This window comes from Bos javanicus, chromosome 27 (assembly GCF_032452875.1).
Source record: "Bos javanicus breed banteng chromosome 27, ARS-OSU_banteng_1.0, whole genome shotgun sequence".
In the NCBI taxonomy this organism is placed as follows: domain Eukaryota; kingdom Metazoa; phylum Chordata; class Mammalia; order Artiodactyla; family Bovidae; genus Bos; species Bos javanicus.
The window spans coordinates 26,127,511-26,147,199 of NC_083894.1; the positions used below are offsets into that span (position 1 = coordinate 26,127,511).

Sequence of the window (19,689 nt, forward strand, 5' to 3'; positions counted from 1 at the left end):
GAGACACTGAAAGAGGCTCCCACAAGTCAGCTTTCTCTGAAGAAAGCAAAGTGGATAACCAGAGAGGGGGTGGGGGTTGGGGGGCAATTGCTTTGGTGCAAAAATTTCTCCACTATTGTCCTCCACCCTCACCCCACCTCAAGCCTGTTTCCTCAATTACCCAAATTATATGCAGACCCCAGGGAATTGGGGATTTGATTTCCCTGTATGTTTTCCCTAGAATTTTCCATTTCATTTGCCTGTTGAGGTTAAACCAGGGGAAGTAGTTAGGAAATGCTGAGCATAGCTTAGAAGCCCTCCCACCGCACTCCCTCCTTCCTGGCCCTAACCAAGAAACCTCGGCAAACAGGACCCAAGGCAGTGACCTTGATATCCCCACGCAAGCACCGACACCCCCCCCCGCAACTCCGGATTCTGTGGGGCTTTCTACAGACCTTCCCTGTGACCAGTAGCTACAAGTTTTGTAAGTGTTTGGAAATGGGGATCTGAAAGCAACTCCTTGAGCTGCAAATTCAGCCACAAACTGGCGCAGTGAAAGTGGAGCCCTCCCCCACGTCCTTTCCCTGTTTTAACAAGAATCTGAAAAACCCACGCCCTTCTCGCAATCGCATCAGTCTCAGAAAGTGCGACCCACTCCTGCTGTCACTCACACCATTGTTACTATTCTACACAAGCATATCATTGTGCAGAGCACTGAGCCAGGTGTCACCCAGACAGGGTACCTGACCTCTGCCTTCAAAACCCTGACAAAAACCAAATGACCTAATTCACACTTCCTTTCCATAAAGATTTTTTTTTGGGGGGGTGTGGGCAGGAAAACATCTTTGTAAGCCACTCTCAGAGGCTTATACCAAAATTCTAAGCCACAAGAGTACATTCCAACATCCTTCTTGTTATCAGCACCTGCATCATACTAGGTACAAAGCTAATATCTTCAATCTGAGCTGAGAACAAAGCACACACAGTCAGCTAAAGGAGGGGCACCTTTTCATGTACTCAGGCAGCCATTCCTAGGGAGTAAATCTCCCCTTTTTTCCAGGGAGCCAATTACTGTTTTCGCTGCTAGCACTGAAGACAGAGTGGAGGAAGGGAGAGAGAAGAAAGGCACTCCTGAATCGATGATCTGCTTCCAATAATAATACAGGCCATCTGGTCTGACTTTCCTGCCTTACGGACAAATACCCAAAGCACCTAGGAGAAGGAACACAAAAACCAGATTCGTCTGTGATAATATCCATAATATACGTAATTTGTGGCTTAAATGATTAACTGAAAAAGTCAATTCAGTCTGTGATAAAGGAAACCATAAATGCCCCCTTGACCTCTGGAATATTTAAAATTGCTGTGAAGATTACCTCATTCTTGTTTCAGAAATCATTAAGGTTTCACCATACAATTTGCAGAATGTCAGGGTTGCTAAGTGGCCATAAAAACTCCGGTAGACCCAGGAAGGGGATTGAATTGGAATGCAAGTGAACGTGGCTGCAGGCACCTCTGCTCTATCAGCAGGGAAATCATTTCACAAAATAATCAGAACACAAGGACAATGCATTCCAGGTTTTCATAGTAAAAGATTTCATCTCCTTTAAAACTAGTTATATAGGATGTGTTCAAAAGGGGGCGCCTTGCAGAGCCTTTCCTTTTATCAATATCTCTGTGATTAATTCAGATGGAACCATTTTTGAATGTCGGAAAAAGGCCAAGTGGCCCTATTAATTGGTAATGATCATAGAATGGTTTAAGTGTCCATATCCCTTTATAGCATCCTCAGGTCAGCACATTTATGGAAGGTCAGGGGGAAACTGATTTCTTTCACTTCCTCCCAGTCAAGTGCAAATACACACAAAGATATCAAGAGAGAAAAAAATGTGGACTGATGGGTTTTGTTTTTTGTTTAAGGGTTTTTTTTTTTTTCATTTCAAGACTGCTTTAAAATATATTGCATATATGGAATCATATATATATATATATAATTATTGATATATGCTATCAAAAAATCAATGTTCTAATTCCATATAAAATATAACTCACTAAAGCAATCTATTTCTTCTGAATATATGCATTCAACATTTCTCAGCATTTTTACCCTAGAAGTCAGAAGATCTAAGCTTGAAACCTGGTCCTACTTCCAATCTCATACAAGACACTCAACCTAGTTAAGCTTCAGTTTCCACACCTCTCAAGGAGGTACAATACTTAGACTATTTATGTGGGTTTAGAAATTCAAAGGAGATCATAGTGGAGAAGGGCACAGCAACCCACTCCAGGATTCATGCCTGGAGAATTCCATGGACAGAGGAACCTGGTGGGCTACAGTTCATGGGGTCGCAAAGAGTCAGACACTACTGAGTAACTAACACACACACACACACACACACACACACACACTTGCAGGTGTACTGTGTAAATATGGAGGCTAAGCCCAGCAGGACAGAGCACAGTCCCTGCCTGCAAGGAGCTTCCAATCTAGTGTAACATTCCTTTATTGTTTTTCTTACCTACTGCTCTGTGAACTGGAGAAGGCAATGGCACCCCACTCCAGTACTCCTGCCTGGCAAATCCCATGGATGGAGGGAGCCTGGTAGGCTCCAGTCCATGGGGTCGCTAAGAGTCAGACATGACTGAGCGACTTCACTTTCACTTTTCACTTTCATGCATTGGAGAAGGAAATGGCAACCCACTCCAGTGTTCTTGCCTGGAGAATCCCAGGGACGGGGGAGCCTGGTGGGCTGCCGTCTATGAGGTCACACAGAGTCAGACACGACTGAAGCGACTTAGCAGCAGCAGCAGCAGCAGCTCTGTAAACTGCACCCTCAAATTGGTTTCCTCTAATGCTAAATATTGGCACAATCATGGCATTACCTTGGAAAAGTCTCAGAGACAGAGAATCTCTCAAGCTCAGCCTTGTCTCTTTGCTGAAAATTTTCATTCCACATGATCAAGCAGTAGGTTCTGAACCATCCCTTTCCCTTCACCGACCTCTTCAACACTCCCCTCCTTTACTCACATATAAAAATACTCCCCGCTCTGAAAGCCATGCTTCCCAGTTCTACCACCTTTGACCCTTTCTTGCACCCTCTTCACAGAACACCTGGTCACCATCCCGGATTCACCTGAGAACTTTAGAATCTTTCTCCTGGCCTCTCTCTCCTGTTCTCGTCCTGTCATCATCCTACAGTCCCAGTGTATGAGAGAATGACCCCAGCTAACAGCCTGGCTGCAAAGCTACTCCACCTCTTGAACTCAGTGAGATTCGCCCGCCATCGAATCTCACAGTGAGATTCCCACCCGCTATCACAGCCACACCTTGGGTCTTCTTAGCATGGGAAAACAAAGACCAACATGCCCACGTGTGCCCCAGACCACCATTCCTTCCAGCCACCTTATTCCCTCAGGTCCGTCTTCCTTCTTGTTACTATATCCTACGATGACCTTCAGTTCTCGGCTCTTCTCTTATCCACCCGTCCATCACCTGTCTTATTATTTCTCATCCTTTCTTATCCAACCTAGTTTCCATAAAGGACCTCTTCAATTCCTTTTGCCAAAAGGCTCAGCTCACTTGAACTCCTTCATGACCGACACTCGCAGCTGAGGAATCCTGCAGGAAGGCGTGTGGAGTGTCAGATGATGCCACTGCAAGCTTAAGCCCTCCGACAGCAACTGAGTCCTGAACGACTCTTACTAGTATTACCTTCCCTGATCACCTCTCTCTCCCATTCCCCTGTAGCAGCTATTCAAAACCTCACCACTTTTTACAGTCCCTAACTTAACCCTTATCTATCTGATTTTGCCAATTAAGCAGTATTTTATTTCACCAAGAAAGTAGAAGCTATTCATAGAAAACCCCTTTGACACACACCTACCCACATATAACTTACCTACTACTACTACTAAGTCACTTCAGTCGTGTCCGACTCTGTGCGACCCCATAGACGGCAGTCCACCAGGCTGCCCCGTCCCTGGGATTCTCCAGGCAAGAACACTGGAGTGGGTTGCCATTTCCTTCTCCAATGCATGAAACTGAAAAGTGAAAGTGAAGTCGCTCAGTGGTATCTGACCCCCAGGGACTCCTGGACTGCAGCCTTCCAGGCTCCTCCATCCATGGGATTCTCCAGGCAAGAGCACTGGAGTGGGGTGCCATTGCCTTTTACATCTACATTAATTCTCATCTTGCTTCCTAAATCTAGGGGCGGGGGTGTGTTTTGTTAACTTAAAACCTCTTGTAATAGGTAAACTTATAAAGTTATTTAATCTTTCCCATACTTTAAGCACTATGTTTTGATCGTATTTTTCTAACAAAACCCTCCATCAACCAATTTCCCCCTCTCACTTTCCCACCTCTCCCACATGAACAGCTAAAGTGAAAAGTGTCAGTCACTCAGTTGTGTCTAACTCTTTGCGACCCCATGGACTGTAGCCCGCCAGGCTCCTCTGTCCATGGAATTCTCCAGACAAGAGTATTGGCAATTGCCATTGCGTTCTTCAGGGGATCTTCTGGACCCAGGGTCTCCTGAATTGTAGGCAGATTCTTTACCATCTGAGCCAGAACAGCCAATCCCTTCAAAAAAGTCTGCATTTCCTTTTGTCCTTATTACTCCTTATGCAAACATTAAGATGGATCATTTGTTAGATGTATATATTAGATGTATGTATCTACCCAGGATTGAAATTTCTAGGTCAGAATTCAGCACTTTTTCAGCTTTAATTGCTGCCCAAAGTGGTTTCCAAAGTACCAATGTATTCCCCCAAGAACAGCATAGGAGTACCAGTCTGTCTATACCCTCACCAATTTTGATGTTTTCTTGTCTCTCATTTTAACCACTTCGGTATATATGTATTAGCATTTCATTATGATTTTAATTGGCATTTCCCTGATGACTAATGACACTGAACAAATTTTCACACACTTACTGGCCTTTTAGATATCCTTATTTGTAAAGTTCTTATTTGTCTTTTTCCTTATTGGTTTAGAAGAGTTTTTTATTCTGTAGATGAGTTCTGAGTGGAATATATGTGTAGAAAATATCTTTTACCACTCTTTTCACTCACCTCTTCTTTTCTTTATATATATATATATAAAATTGAAGTATAGTTGCTTTACAATGTTTCAGGTTTACAGCAAGGTGATTCAATTATACATACAGACATATATTATTTTTGAGGTTATTTTCCATTATAGCTTATTACACAAGATATTGCCTATAGTTCCCTATGCTATATTCACTCATCTTAATAATGTACTTCTTGGTGTTTTTTGGTGAACAGAAATTCTCAATCTTAATCTAATCCACTTTTTCCCTTTATCTAGTTATTTTTCTTTTGGATCTTTTTTTTTTTTTTTAATCTTTACCTCCTCCAAGGTCACGAAATAGTTACCTATTTTCTAAAAGCTATATTATCTTTCACAATTACATCAGCAATCCATCTGGAATTGATCTGTGTGCACAGTGTAAACTAGGATATTATTTGATTTTGAATCCGTGGCACCTAATACAGAATTAAGTTAATCCTTAATAAATATTGCCAGAAGTCATGAGATAGCATTGGGAGATACAGAAAGGAAAAGCAAGATTGGGGCCAGGACTGCAGAGCATCACATATTCTCCCTGAGAATACCCTGTGTTCTGGGCTTCCTCACCCCCGGTCACTGCCCACCTGCTGCTATGTGGCCAAATTCTAACAGTTGGGATAATTTCCGCAATATTTAAACCTCAACCAGAAGCCAAATCCCAGAATTTTTGTTTTAACCATTATGATTTAAAAAGCATCATCGTGGGGAAAATATAGCCACTTCACGTTCCAATATACATGTCTGGAGACTAAAAAGCTCCCAGAAATCTAAAAGTATCTTCAGCTACACAAAAAACAGACTGCTTAGATTAGGAAAAGCACTACTTCAAATCTTTTTAAAATAAGACATTTTTTATCAAAACAAAGATGACAGAGTACCATAAATAGAAAGCTAACTGCTTCTCTACCTTCTAGAGGTCCCTTTTAAGAAATGTCTAAAAAAAACCCAAAAACCCATGATTATATTTCACACTCCTGGACTAGAAAAGAAATTCACCAATCACTGTGGGTTGAGCCTGCTCTTATATTAAATTGCCCACATTTTACTTCCTGCAGGTCCCAAGTGTTTTCATAGATTCATATTTCTAAGACCAAAAAGTATTAGAATTCAATATAAAAGGTGACAAGAGAAGGGATGTGATAAAATCTTTGACTTGATCCAAAAAGGAGTAGAAACCCAATTTCAGGCCTAATGGAAAAGATGCAATAGCCAGATCTATGGCAGAGAAAATTCTTTGGTCAGGGGTGACAGAGGCTAATTAGAAAACAGTGAGTTCCTGATCTAAGGCAGTGGCCTAAGAAATAAAAGAAAGGGCAGTGAGATTGCCTAGTCTAAGAAGACTGAGTTTAACACTGATTCCACATACAATATAAAGGACAGATAAGAGGCAGACAGGGCTGGAGGCTCCCTCAAGCCAGGGTCCTGGCTTGAGGCTGCAGGAAAGTGACGGCTCTGCCCACCGGAGAAGCAACCTGGGCCCAGGCGAGAGGGAGGAGGAAGACGTGCTGCTGGCAGCTGTTCAGGCACTGAGGACTCTGCGGGGCAGATACACAGGGAAGCGAGTCACCTGAGTCAACCCAGAGCTGAGAGCTTATCTGAGAACCTAGGGAACCAAGACCCAGCTCGGGGTCCTGCCGCACTCAGAGCACAGAGCACAGGATGGCACACCCGTATTGCAGAGCCTTGTTACTCTCCTACCTGTAACCCAAGCGCATGACAAGGTGACCAAGCAACTTAGGTGGCAAGGAAAACGGACTCAAACATCAAATAGCCTGAAGATGCGTACTGATGCAGGCTGGTCAATGGACTAAGTACGATGATTAGTCAAACTGTCTCAAACTTTTCAACAGTCGGAAGGTGTGGATTCAAGTTCAAACTCTGTCCCTTATTAACCGGCCAGACTTTTGTCAAGTTGTTTATTTCTTTAAGCCTCGGTTTTCTCATCTGTCAAGACGAGTCTGAAATGAAGTGAAGTAAAGGGAAAGTCACTCGGTCGTGTCCAACTCTTTGCGACCCCGTGGACTATAGCCTGTCAGGCTCGGTCTACCTGGATTAAAGATCTGCACTCTCTCCTGCTCTGAAACTCTGTGGCATTCTCTCCCATTTACCTCCCAATGGGGCTCAAGTTAATCAGCTCACACCATCATCCATCATTTCTCTGTCTGAGGGTTTATTTCCCTAATCAGATTCGGGTAAATTTTCAGTCTGTGTCTGTCTCTTCCTTCCAATTCAATAAAACTGGTTCGGATTTGTTTTGAATTTCATTTAATGTCATTATTCATTCTAACAGTTACTGCCTAGCCATTTCCTTGCCTACAGCATCATCAGCTATTAAAGAGCCATGATGGCATAGTTTTCAAATTTGTATCCTCTTTTTCTGAGGTAGATTAGTTCTAAACTGATTAAAATATCCCAAAATTTAAAATACAATTTTTAAAAGGCAACAGATTTCCAAGACTCCCTTATAACCTTGCCAAGGGGGTTGCCAACTCTTGCTGACTGCCAAGGAAGACAAATAAAGAGTTCCAACAGTGGTCCTGAAATGAGAAACGAATGCCCAGTTATCAGTATGACAATGCCACTCTCATCTACTGGCTTCCAGGTAGTCAGGGGCTAATGCTCCGATCTCCTGGAAAGAGAGACCAGCATCCTGGACCAATTCTAGGTATTTTTGAATAAATATCTTTGCCTCAAGCAGTTTCACCACACAACTAGTTGGCCATATGGCCTTCTTGCCATAAAATATAAAATAACTAGTTGATAGTCACATTGTGCCAGAAAGTAACATACCAATTTTTGCAAATCCTCTGGGGAATACAAGTCATCTCTTCCAATCGTCAAAACTAAAAATTAACCAAGTTATCGCAGATAAAAAAATTGGCAGCTACCAATTCACAACAATCTTGGAGAGCATTAATGACTGATTCTTTAGCTAATTTAGATATGACAGCTGGTTGTCTCGTGCCATCTTCACCCAATTTCTCACAAAATATTGGAAGTTGGAGGCAAAAGAAGTATTAAGCTCCTCCTATCCCCCCAAGATAAAATAATTGCATGATTCCTAAGTTTTTCGAAAATGGTAAAAAAAAAAAAAAAAAAAAATTAACAGAGCCTGACTTAAATTACCTCACAGAAAGCTTTGCAAACTGATATGCTTTCGTTTTCTACTGTAATGTAACGTAAATGTCCACCAGTTATTTTATCCTTTATGGCAAAATCAGTTGTGCCAGGAAACTGGTTGTGCCAAAGATGTTTACTGCAGAAGCACCGGACACATGCTGGGCTAGTCCTCTCACTCAGAAGGTAGGAATCATCTGCCATTTTCCTTCACATGCACCCACCCTCTTGGATATATTCCTTCTCTCTTTCAAAACTATGCTAAACTTCACCACTTCAGTGAAACCTTGGAAGGCTCTTTCTAGGTGTCGACCTAGACTCTATCTCTTAACCTCCTTGCCTGGAATCCTGGACCCCATGCTTCGGCCCTTATGTCAATGGACTTTTGATCTAACCCTACAGATGTCTCCAACTAGGACCAGGATCATCATCCTACAATCTGATTATCAGATAATTCAAACCTGACATGGTCAGTATTACCACCTATTATAGCTACTGACACCCAGATATTGGTCTCACCTACACCTACCCCAACTCTCAGATATGCCCTAGAAATGCCCATAAAGTCAACCAAGGATTTCTGCAAGCCCTTGAACCCATTTCTGTGCTGTGATTCCTTTGGTTTCCTCGGATCTGGGACTATCTACGTATTCTAACATCATTCTAGGATCAGATGCAGATGGTCCCTGGCTGATGTCACAAGCACCCAGCCCTCACTGACTTAAGTGACCCTCTGGCTGAGCCAGGAGCAAAGTGCAAGGCATCAACACCATATAGAATTATGAATGTCTATTCTTCATTTTCATGCCTTTGCAATATGCACTTTCCTTGTCTTTCTTCTGTTAAATTGTAAGAGTCTGAAACTAAAATGATGTTTATGATGGGTGTTCCCTTTCAGTTCCACAATTGACTCCTTGTTTTGATTTATCAAACATCGCTACTACACTAACTATGAAAATACCAACTTAGAGGAAGGTTACCAAATCATTGTGTGGTATCAGGGACCTGGATCTTGTGACCCCCAACAAGATCACAATCAAGACCACATCCAGGATCTATATGATGAAGGATCCTGCCTCCATCAACCAGTTTCTCAGGCCAAGTTGCAGGAACAGAATCCCTCCTTGGCTGATGAATGACCCTCCTGCCACAGCCGCACAACCTAAGCTAATGACAAGCAAATTCCAAGGCAATGCATGTGACTTCAGATCTATGAGTCAACACCTTTGGTTGGAGGCTGGGGCCCCTTTTCTCAGAAGAGGCTTTTTATTTCTGGCTTGGTATAAAATTAACTGGAATATTTCTGTACTAAAACGCACACACAGAGATAGCAAGCTTTTTGATTTCCCTTCAGGTCATGTCTCCAGACAGCGAAATTTTGTTATAAGGTTTGTAAATATTCCTCACTTTAAGGGTGATGAGATTCAAACGGAGTCTGGGGGATTTCCTGATAATAGCTCAGCCAAGAAAATCTAAACTGAATTTTCTCTCCTTGGTATCAAAATGTTCCTAGGCAGTAACCAAGTTGTTGCTGTTGTTCAGTCACCAAGTCATGTCCAACTCTTTGTCCAACTCCAACCCCATGAACTGCAGCACATCAGGCTTCCCTGTCCTTTACTATCTCCTGGAGCTTGCTCAAACTCGTGTCCATTGAGTCAGTGATGCCATCCAACCATCTCATCCTTTGTCACCCCTTGTCCTCCTGCCCTCAGTCTTTCCCAGCATCAGGGTCTTTTCCAATGAGTTGGCTCTTCACACCAGGTGGCCAAAGTATTGGTGCTTCAGCTTCAGTATCAGTCCTTCCTATGATATTCAGGGTTGATTTCCTTTAGGATTGACTGGTTAGATTCCCTTGCTGTCAAAAGGACTCTCAAGAGTCTTCTCCAGCACCACAGCTCAAAAGCATCAGTTCTTTGGCATTCAGTCTTCTTTATGTTCCAACTCTCAAATCTGTACATGACTACTGGAAAAACCACGGCTTTGACTAACTACAGTAACCAAGAAGTTATTGAAAATTGCATAGGGCACTTCATGCTCTTCAAGGGACTGTGAGCCCCTGGGAAGCTCACAGTCTGCTATACAGACTTAGATGGACCTAAAACACTCAAGCAAAGGTCATATGCTCCATACTCTTAAGAATAGTATCAAATGCTCCAGGAGCTTAGCACAAAGTGGGCCAGCCTTGATGTACCTGTAAGATTTCTAAACAAAGCAACAGGGAGGAGGAATTCCAAGAAGAGGAAAGTGCATGAGCAGAAGTAATGTGTACTTGGAAATAATGAGGAAGTCCAGTTTACTGGAGTGTATTATGCCCGGGGTAACGTAACAAAAAAGAACAAGTCTGACATCATATATTGGATCTATTCCTTTAGCTCTAACCTTCATGCTCTGCTGCCTGTGCTGAGTCATGCTGGCTCCACACCTTATATAAAGGATGTTGCCAGTAGCCCCGAAATATACATGATAGTCCACTCTCAAGGCTCTGACCTGTAAAGTATAACACTTTTCCACTGATACACAGAAAAAAAGTTGCAGAACAGAAAATAACAATTGTCTTGTTAAAGGTTTATAGGAACACTGTGATCACACCTACCTGGACAGCTGCAAGAACAAAGAGTGCCTGCACCAAGAAGTTTGCAACACCCAGACACGCCTTTTAGTATAAAAGAAATCTGAATGCTAACTTGGGTAAGATGGTTCTTTGGGACGCTAGTCCACTATCTTCTCAGTCTACTGACTTTGTGAATAAAGTTACTATTCCTTGCCCTATGACCTCATCTCTTGATTTACTGGCCTGCTGTGCAGTGAGCAGTACAAGCTTGGACTCAGTAACAGTAGCATGGAAGGCATACTGGGAACCTGGAATTCCTGGACATTCTTTCCATCATGAATGGACATTCATTTAACCTTTACAGAATAAATACACAACCCTATTGACTGTGAGGATAGAGGAAACAAGCTTATTGGAAGGGCTTCTTATGTTCTTCAGAAGTTATTTGATCACTGTAGACCTACTGGTGACACCTGGTCTCTGTTTCTGTTACAGGCCACGCACCACTTTCTTTTTCCTTTTTATTATATATTTGCATCTCCCTATTCTACTAGACTGTGAGTTCCTTGAGAGCAGTAGTTGTTTCTTATTCATCTTTTAACCCTTAGTACTTGGCACAGTTCCTAGAAGAGTGAACCATTCTAGTTCTCTGGAACTAGAATTCCACAGAATTCCTAGAATGGTGCCCAGTAAATGTTGGATGAGTTAATTAATAAATGAGTTAATGGATACTACTGTGCACCCCCACTGCTCACAGTCACTTGTATTGTGCAAAAAGATACCAGACAAGAGTTGCATTTCACAAGGAGAGAGGTTGTATGAATATTAAGTGTGAACACAGTATTGGTAATGGAGCCAACCATGGAGGACTTCTTTTTGATACCAAAAACTGCCAGGGATGGACACCAAAGCCATGAAAAGCACAAGAGCCTGAGCAGAAGGCTTCATACCTAAGAGTGCCTAAAGCATAGCCAATCGTTCAAGACTGCTTCTCAATGGCTTTGAAGCAAAACACTGCATTTTGTAAATTACCATCAGAGCTAAGCAAATTGATCATGTGGAATTTGTAACTGGCTTGTTAGACTGTATCCAAGGAAAGGGGACCATAACAGGTTTGGCTCAGCTGTCTATAATTTTACACATTTAATGGGATGATAATTTGCTCTTCAGTGTGTTCATTTTGAAAAGCATCACTCTTTCAGAGGGGAAAATGAATAAAACCAAGCCTTTTTGCTCCAAATCTGTATGGAAACATCAATATCCTTCAACCAGGAAAACAGGTGGTTAAGACATGGGAGCATGGGAGAGACTGCCAGTGTCCCACAGAAAAATGTGTGTTGTTGCATGGTTAGTTGAATTAACTTACCATGAGAAACTTCCTATTTAAAAAAAAAAAAAAGCTAGAATTCTAGTTTGTCTACACTATATATCCCGGACATTAAAAGTCCCCAGGAGAATTCATGGAGCCACAGACTAAAGGAAACACACAAGTAAACAGAGAGAGAGAGAGAGAGAGAGTGTGTGTGTGTGTGTGTGTTTCCACATCCGTATGTATCAATTTATCAGGACTAGCGTTTCCAGACAAGAGATTATATGATGGCCTAGAATATTTTCCACTCAAATTAAATGCAATTTCTAATGACATTAATTTAGTTGATTTCTTCCTTGATGCATCAATGCTTTCACACATACTCTCCTTTTCCCTCTTTTCTCTTCTGCATCTGAAATTAATTCTGAGGAAATCAAGTTGGTCTCTATATACACTTTAAGTTCCTCAAGGCAGCTCATGCTTCTGGTCACCTATTTACAAACCCTAAAGATGCCCAAACATTATCTTTTTGTAAGAGTTAGAGGCAAATATGCTCCATGAGCCAACACAAAGGAGAAAGGAACATAACAAAACTGAGAAAACTATTCTCAGTAAGAGATCAAGATTTTTTTAATTCCCCAACTCATCACACATTTACAGAGCCCCAATGGTTCAGTTCCAGAAAAACATCTATTTCTGCTTTATTGACTATGCCAAAGCCTTTGACTGTGTGGATCACAAGAAACTGTGGAAAATTCTTCAAGAGATGGGAATACCAGACCACCTGACCTGCCTCTTGAGAAATCTGTATGCAGGTCAGGAAGCAACAGTTAGAACTGGACATGGAACAACAGACTGGTTCCAAATAGGAAAAGGAGTACGTCAAGGCTGTATATTGTCACCCTGTTTATTTAACTTCTATGCAGAGTACATCATGAGAAACGCTGGACTGGAAGAAACACAAGCTGGAATCAAGATTGCCGGGAGAAATATCAATAACCTCAGATATGCAGATGAAACCACTCTTATAGCAGAAAGTGAAGAGGAACTCAAAAGCCTCTTGATGAAAGTGAAAGTGAAGAGTGAAAAAGTTGGCTTAAAGCTCAACATTCAGCAAACGAAGATCATGGCATCTGGTCCCATCACTTGATGGGAAATAGATGGGGAAACAGTGGAAACAGTGTCAGACTTTATTTTTCTGGGCTCCAAAAGCACTGCAGATGGTGACTGCAGCCATGAAATTAAAAGACGCTTACTCCTTGGAAGAAAAGTTATGACCAACCTAGATAGCATATTCAAAAGCAGAGACATTACTTTGCCAACAAAGGTCCGTCTAGTCAAGGCTATGGTTTTTCCTATGGTCATGTATGGATGTGAGAGTTGGACTGTGAAGAAGGCTGAGTGCCGAAGAATTGATGCTTTTGAACTGTGGTGTTGGAGAAGACTCTTGAGAGTCCCTTGGACTGCAAGGAGATCCAACCAGTCCATTCTGAAGGAAATCAGCCCTGGGATTTCTTTGGAAAGAATGATGCTAAAGCTGAAACTCCAGTACTTTGGCCACCTCATGCGAAGAGGTGACTCATTGGAAAAGACTGATGCTGGGAGGGATTGGGGGCAGGAGGAGAAGGGGACGACAGAGGATGAGATGGCTGGATGGCATCACTGACTCGATGGACCTGAGTCTGAGTCAACTCCGGGAGTTGGTGTTGGACAGGGAGGCCTGGTGTGCTTCGATTCATGGGGTCGCAAAGAGTCCGACACGACTGAGCGACTGATGTGATCTGATCTGATCTAATGGTTCAGCAGTGAAGAAGTCACCTGCCAATGCAGGAGACACAGGTTTGATCCTTGGGTCGGGAAGATCCCCTAGAGAAGGAAATGGCAACCCACTCCAGTATTCTTTTTTTTTGTTTTTGTTTTATTTTTTAAATATAAATTTATTTATTTTAACTGGAGGTTAATTACTTTACAATATTTATTGGTTTTGCCATACATCAACATGAATCTGCCATGGGTGTACACGTGTTCCCTACTCCAGTATTCTTGCCTGGGAAATCCCATGGACAGAGCAGCCTGGCAGGCTACATTCCGTGGGGTCACAAAGAGTTGGACACAACTTGAGCACACACACATTAGGTATGGTGAAGGATTAATAATAATAATGAACAATTTCTGCCATTCATTCATTCCTTCAATATTTAGTTATCTCTAGCTTGTGTCACCTGTCAGGCACATCTATAAGTTAAAGATTCAAGATGAATGAGATATGGTGCTACCCTCCAAGAACACATACTCCAGAGACACATGTCCTAAAAATGGTGAATCTGTATGTGCTTACCTCTGTCCTAAGAACACGGAAAGGGGATGTGATAGAGAGGTGGGACTTTTGCTATATCTCTAAAATTTTATCTCTTTATAAGACTTGACAAGTATACATCAGAAACTAGTACAACATTGTAAAGCAATTACACTTCAACAATAAAAAAAAAAAAAACTTAGTAAGAAGAATGTTAACATTTACTAAATCTGGATGGCAGGCAAATACACGGGTATCTGCTGTATCACTTTTCTGGGGTTTTCTTTTTGGGGTTAGAATTAGTACACAGATAAACATTGTTTTGAGAACCAAATCATGATGATGATTTAAAAATGTAAAAGCCATGTTAGAAATCTACACAGAGTACACGGAAGGGACATATAACCCGGTCTGGGAAGAAGGGTGGGTCTTGAAGTTTCCTCTATAAAGCCCAGAGCTCAAACACTCCCCCAGGAGTCTGCATCTGAGTCTTTGCCCCCAAATCCAATGGAACAGATCAGCAAGACAGCCTGGCAGAAAGCAAGGCAAGATCCCATGCAGGTGATTCTGGCCCAACTCTCCAGAATTCCTGGGGGAGCTGCCAGGAGCACCAGTTTGCTCTCCTACCCTCTCCAGGGTCTTCCAGCTCAACTGACTCTACTTCTGTCAGTTCCTGGGCTCCTCCCAATTTCCTGACCCCTCCCTGCTGGAGGTCAGATGATTTTTGAACACAGACTGTTTATATGGGTACCAGTTTACAGCCCCATGCCTGCTGGTAGAGCCCTCTTCCCCGCAGTGCCTAGAATCCTGCTTCTTCTAGATCTTCCTCTTTTCCGTTTCCCACTCAGTCAGTGACTCAGAAACATACCATCCATGACTCATTTTACCCCCGAGAATCCTGAGGCTCTGTCTTCACCCCCCAGATGTTAGGCACTAACTCAAGCCCCAGCTGTACACTGCTTACTACCATCTCTGCACATTTTAACTTGAACTACAGAACCCCTGCTTTCAGTTGAGGCCACCTCTGCTGTCTTGGAGAAGGAAATGGCAACCCACTCCAGTGTTCTTGCCTGGAGAATCCCAGGGACGGGGGAGCCTGGTGGGCTGTCGTCTCTGGGGTCGCACAGAGTCGGACACGACTGAAGTGACTTAGCAGCCGTAGCAGCAGCTGCTGTCTTACTCTGTCCCCTCGGCACTGGGTTCTAAGAAGGTCTGCGGGCTGAGACAAGAAAGACTCTCCAGATTGTTGACAAATGAGTGAACCTCACTTACGAAAAAGCCACTGTGAGCCAAGCACTCTATACGGCAATGTTTTCCAACCTTCCATTCTGGAGCCCAGGTTGCATGTGAACCACAGTCTTTGCTGTGAACAGCAGAGCCTTGGCCTTAACCAAGGAGAGCAGAGGAGGGCCAAATACAAGCCTACCAAACTGGGGCTGAGTTCCTGTCCGAACTCACAGCTGCCATGTGGGAGGGAGGCCACACACCAACCCTAAAGCACAGTCGCTCAGTGGCTAGTGAGAGACAGTGACCCAGACAGTATCTAGAGCAAAGGGCAGTCCAGGCAATACAGCTGGAAATTACCCAGGCTGGGTGGGGAGGACTTAACATCATGTAAATGGAGCGCATAGACCCTGCCTTCAAAAGCTACTTCCCCCATCCCGGTAGAAGATACAGGTGGAGCATACATGAAAGATACTAAAATCATTCAAAAGCTTCAAGCACTCTGTGTAACAAAAAAAAAATGAGAGTGAATCATACTTTTATAATAAGAGTCCAGAAACTGAACTATTAATCACACATTCTGAATAATAAAATGAGCCAAAGTTTATTTTTGAACTCTGTTGGTTGATTGAGTTGAGGGTAACCAGAACCATTTTGAATCAGAACTAAGCTTGAATATTAAAATATTCTCACAAGTTAGATAATATTTCACCAAGTTCAAATGGCAGACGAGAACAAAAAATAAGAACAAGGCAACACCGGATTGATTAAAGGGTTTTTCTCATAAGACAATAAAGAATTGGAAAGCCTATTAAGAATAAGAAAAATTTCAATCATTACGCAAAAAGAAATAATAAAGATAAGGAGAACACACTAGAGGGATACTTCTATTAATATGACTAATATGTAAAGAGCTCATTTAAATTAGATTATATGAATTGTAAGTGAATTTGTAAAAATCAATACCTCCATGGACACAAGCAGGCAATACACACAGAAGAAATGTAATTGGTAAGTAATGTACGGAAAATGGTTACTTTTGTTAATAAAATGAAAACACTATGATGTCACTTTATATTCATTATAATTAACATCCTATCTGGCAACACTCTGGCAAATATGACACACATTTGCTCATTGTTTTTGTTATTTATACCAATACAAACAATATATATACAATTTGTCTTGGTATAATGCAACATATGGAGAAGGCAATGGCACCCCACTCCAGTACTCTTGCCTGGAAAATCCCATGGACGGAGGAGCCTGGTGGGCTGCCGTCTATGGGGTTGCACAGAGTCGGACACGACTGAGCGACTTCACTTTCACTTTTCACTTTCATGCATTGGAGAAGGAAACGACAACCCACTTCAGTGTTCTTGCCTGGAGAATCCCAGGGACGGGGAGCCTGGTGGGCTGCCGTCTATGGGGTCGCACAGAGTTGGACACGACTGAAATGACTTACCTTACCTTACCTTAATGCAACATAATACAGCAATATGTAGCAAAACAAAAATACTCACATCTCTTAAGATTCCTTCTCTGGAAATGCTGAAGGAAGTTATTAAAAACTTCCTTCAGAAGGAAAAAGCTATACACAAAAAGATATTTACTGCAGGGTGTTTTTGTAACAAGTATTAGACATGTTTAACAATGAAGGATGGTTAACTTAACCATGGCACATCAGCTCTGAAATACCATAATACCACAGCTATAAAACAGCACTGATGAACAGAAACAATAAAAGAACATGTTTATCATAAAGTGTTACATGAAAAAAATATACAGTACAAAATTCTATTCATTCACTGATTATAATTACACTAAAGTATATCTGCAGGTGGATTAAAAACTTAAAAAACCAAAAGCATTTGTGCCTGGGCTATGGACTCGTTAGACTTTTTATTTAATTGCTTTTCTGTGATATTCTCAAAGTGTTGGTACCACACACACAGTGGGGGCAGGGGGAGCCCACCAGGGAAGCTCAAGCAAAAATTAGCCACATTTCCCATCCCTGGTAGAAGCATTCACAGTAAGCTCCCAGACAAAGAATGAGACCGCAGGCAGATTTCAGGAGTGCTGTCCTTGGCTCCCACACTGCGAAGATTTCCCAGTTCCCCCTCAGTCACCTCATTCATGCTTAAGGAAGAAAGCACAGCTAGCAGACAGGGTGACAACAGATGTCCAGGCGCTGAGCCATCCCGGAGCTGTTGTTTGTCATTCACATAAGCATGCGCCGGATCTCGCAGATGAACCAGACCTACCCTCTTCCTCCTGGCTTTTTATTCCCCTACTGCTGCTGCTGCAAGAGCTAACTGCCAATTATCTCCCAAGCGTGAAAGCAAATATTGTGATAGCCCAACAAGTTCTACAAATGGTGGAGGACACTGGTGGGGATGAGTGTCTTTCCTGGTCTGGTGTCTCTTTATTCATCCGAACAACTCTTATTTAAGCAGGATCTGGTAGGTGCACAGCTCTGGGCTAGCCCTTCAGTACGTGGCATTCTTTATTTTTGCTTCCATCTCATCCCGTTTTGTCTCTGCCCCCGAAAGAACTCTCCAACCATCAACCCATTCTTGGGATCCAAAATAACACAGGGTGATATAAAGACTCTTCAGATATTTGAAGGCCTGACTTGAGAGAGAGAAAGAGATTTTAAGGAACTGGCTTATGCAATTGTAAAGGCTGGTGAGTCCAGAATCTGCAGGGTAGACCAGCAGGTTGGAGACCTAGGGAAGAGTTAGTGCTGCAACTTCAGTCTTGAGATAGTCTGAAGGCAGAATTCCCTCTTCCTCCAGGGATCTCAGTCTGTATTTTCTTTAGGCCTTCAACTGATTGGATGAGGCCCACCCAGATGGAGGGTAATCTACATAACTCGCAGTCTACCAGTTTAAATGTTAATTTCATCTAAAAGATGCCTTGACAGCAACATCTAGACTGGTGCTGGATCAAACATCAAGGTACTGTGACCCAGTTGAGTTGACACATAAAATTAACCATCACAACAGGATCAGACCAAGTAGATGTTACAAGGATGCACATTTTGCCATCAGTTGGAGTTGTGAAAAAAGAAAACTAAAGTGTCTCACTTGCGAGGAAGTATACTTCTGATCCCAGGAACGTTCAAATTGATAGGGGCTTTTGATTCTAGTATCTCATTATTGTGAGACTAATACAGTTAATTCATGCAAGCTACTTTTTTCATGCAAACTACTTTTAACTACAAGAAATTTTATGGACAAAGAAACTGAGATTTGAGGAGGTTAAATGGCTCATCCCAGTACTACCATCCAGGTCTTCCAGTCCAGGCTCTTTCCAGACCTGCAGCATGATCTGAGATGCTGATGGGATGTTTCGAGGCAATTACTGGCCACACACATCACTTCTTCAGGTCACTTCAAGTCTTTATGCACCCTGCTTATCAACTCACCTTCAAGGAAAAGCAACTCTTAGATAACTAAAGCATAAGATGGACTCTAAGAACAAACTGGGGCTGCCAAAGAGGGGAGTAAAGTTTTCCTGGAATAGCCCAAAAGTTCTCCTGGGTCAGCTCTCCTTTTCTCAGCAGGAACTCACCCCCAACCTGAAAGGACCATAATGGGGTCCGGGGGAAAGGAGATCTGAAGAGGAGGGACCCAGATCACCAGAGAGGAAATAATAGCAGCATTCGGAAATCAATCTCCAGCCATTCATAGCCTGTGGCCTTGGCCCCAAGTAACCTCTGGTTTATGGAGGCATTTCCACCCCTCAGATTTTGCAGAATGAAACATCAACGAGGCAAGCAAATTTTGGTCTTGCACTGAGTAACTTCAGTGGATGATTATACTAACAAAGTCTCTCTTTTCATTCTCCTGGGGAGGAAGGAAGGAGAAAAGGGAAAAAGGCAACGAAGGCAGAAGGAAGCCCAACCTCCCACGTATTTATCTCAGTCCTTCAGGCACCCAGAATAGTAATCAGTTGGTAGCTGAAAATTCGTGCATTTAGAACATGGACCTCACCCCTTCCCAATACATGTGACTAACAACAGTGACATCACCAGGGATCTGAAGCAAGTTTCAGCCTGTGAACATCTTGGTGTTCTCCAAGAGAAAAGACACATAAGGACTCTTTTTGTAAGTTAG

At 42.5% G+C, this 19,689-nt stretch overlaps 1 long non-coding RNA gene across 1 annotated transcript in view; it reads right to left on the reverse strand.

Annotated features, from left to right (window-relative positions):
• The window catches only part of LOC133240137 (uncharacterized), a 56,225-nt gene that overhangs the window by 11,551 nt on the left and 24,985 nt on the right, over positions 1-19,689 (reverse strand). The window lies entirely within an intron of this gene.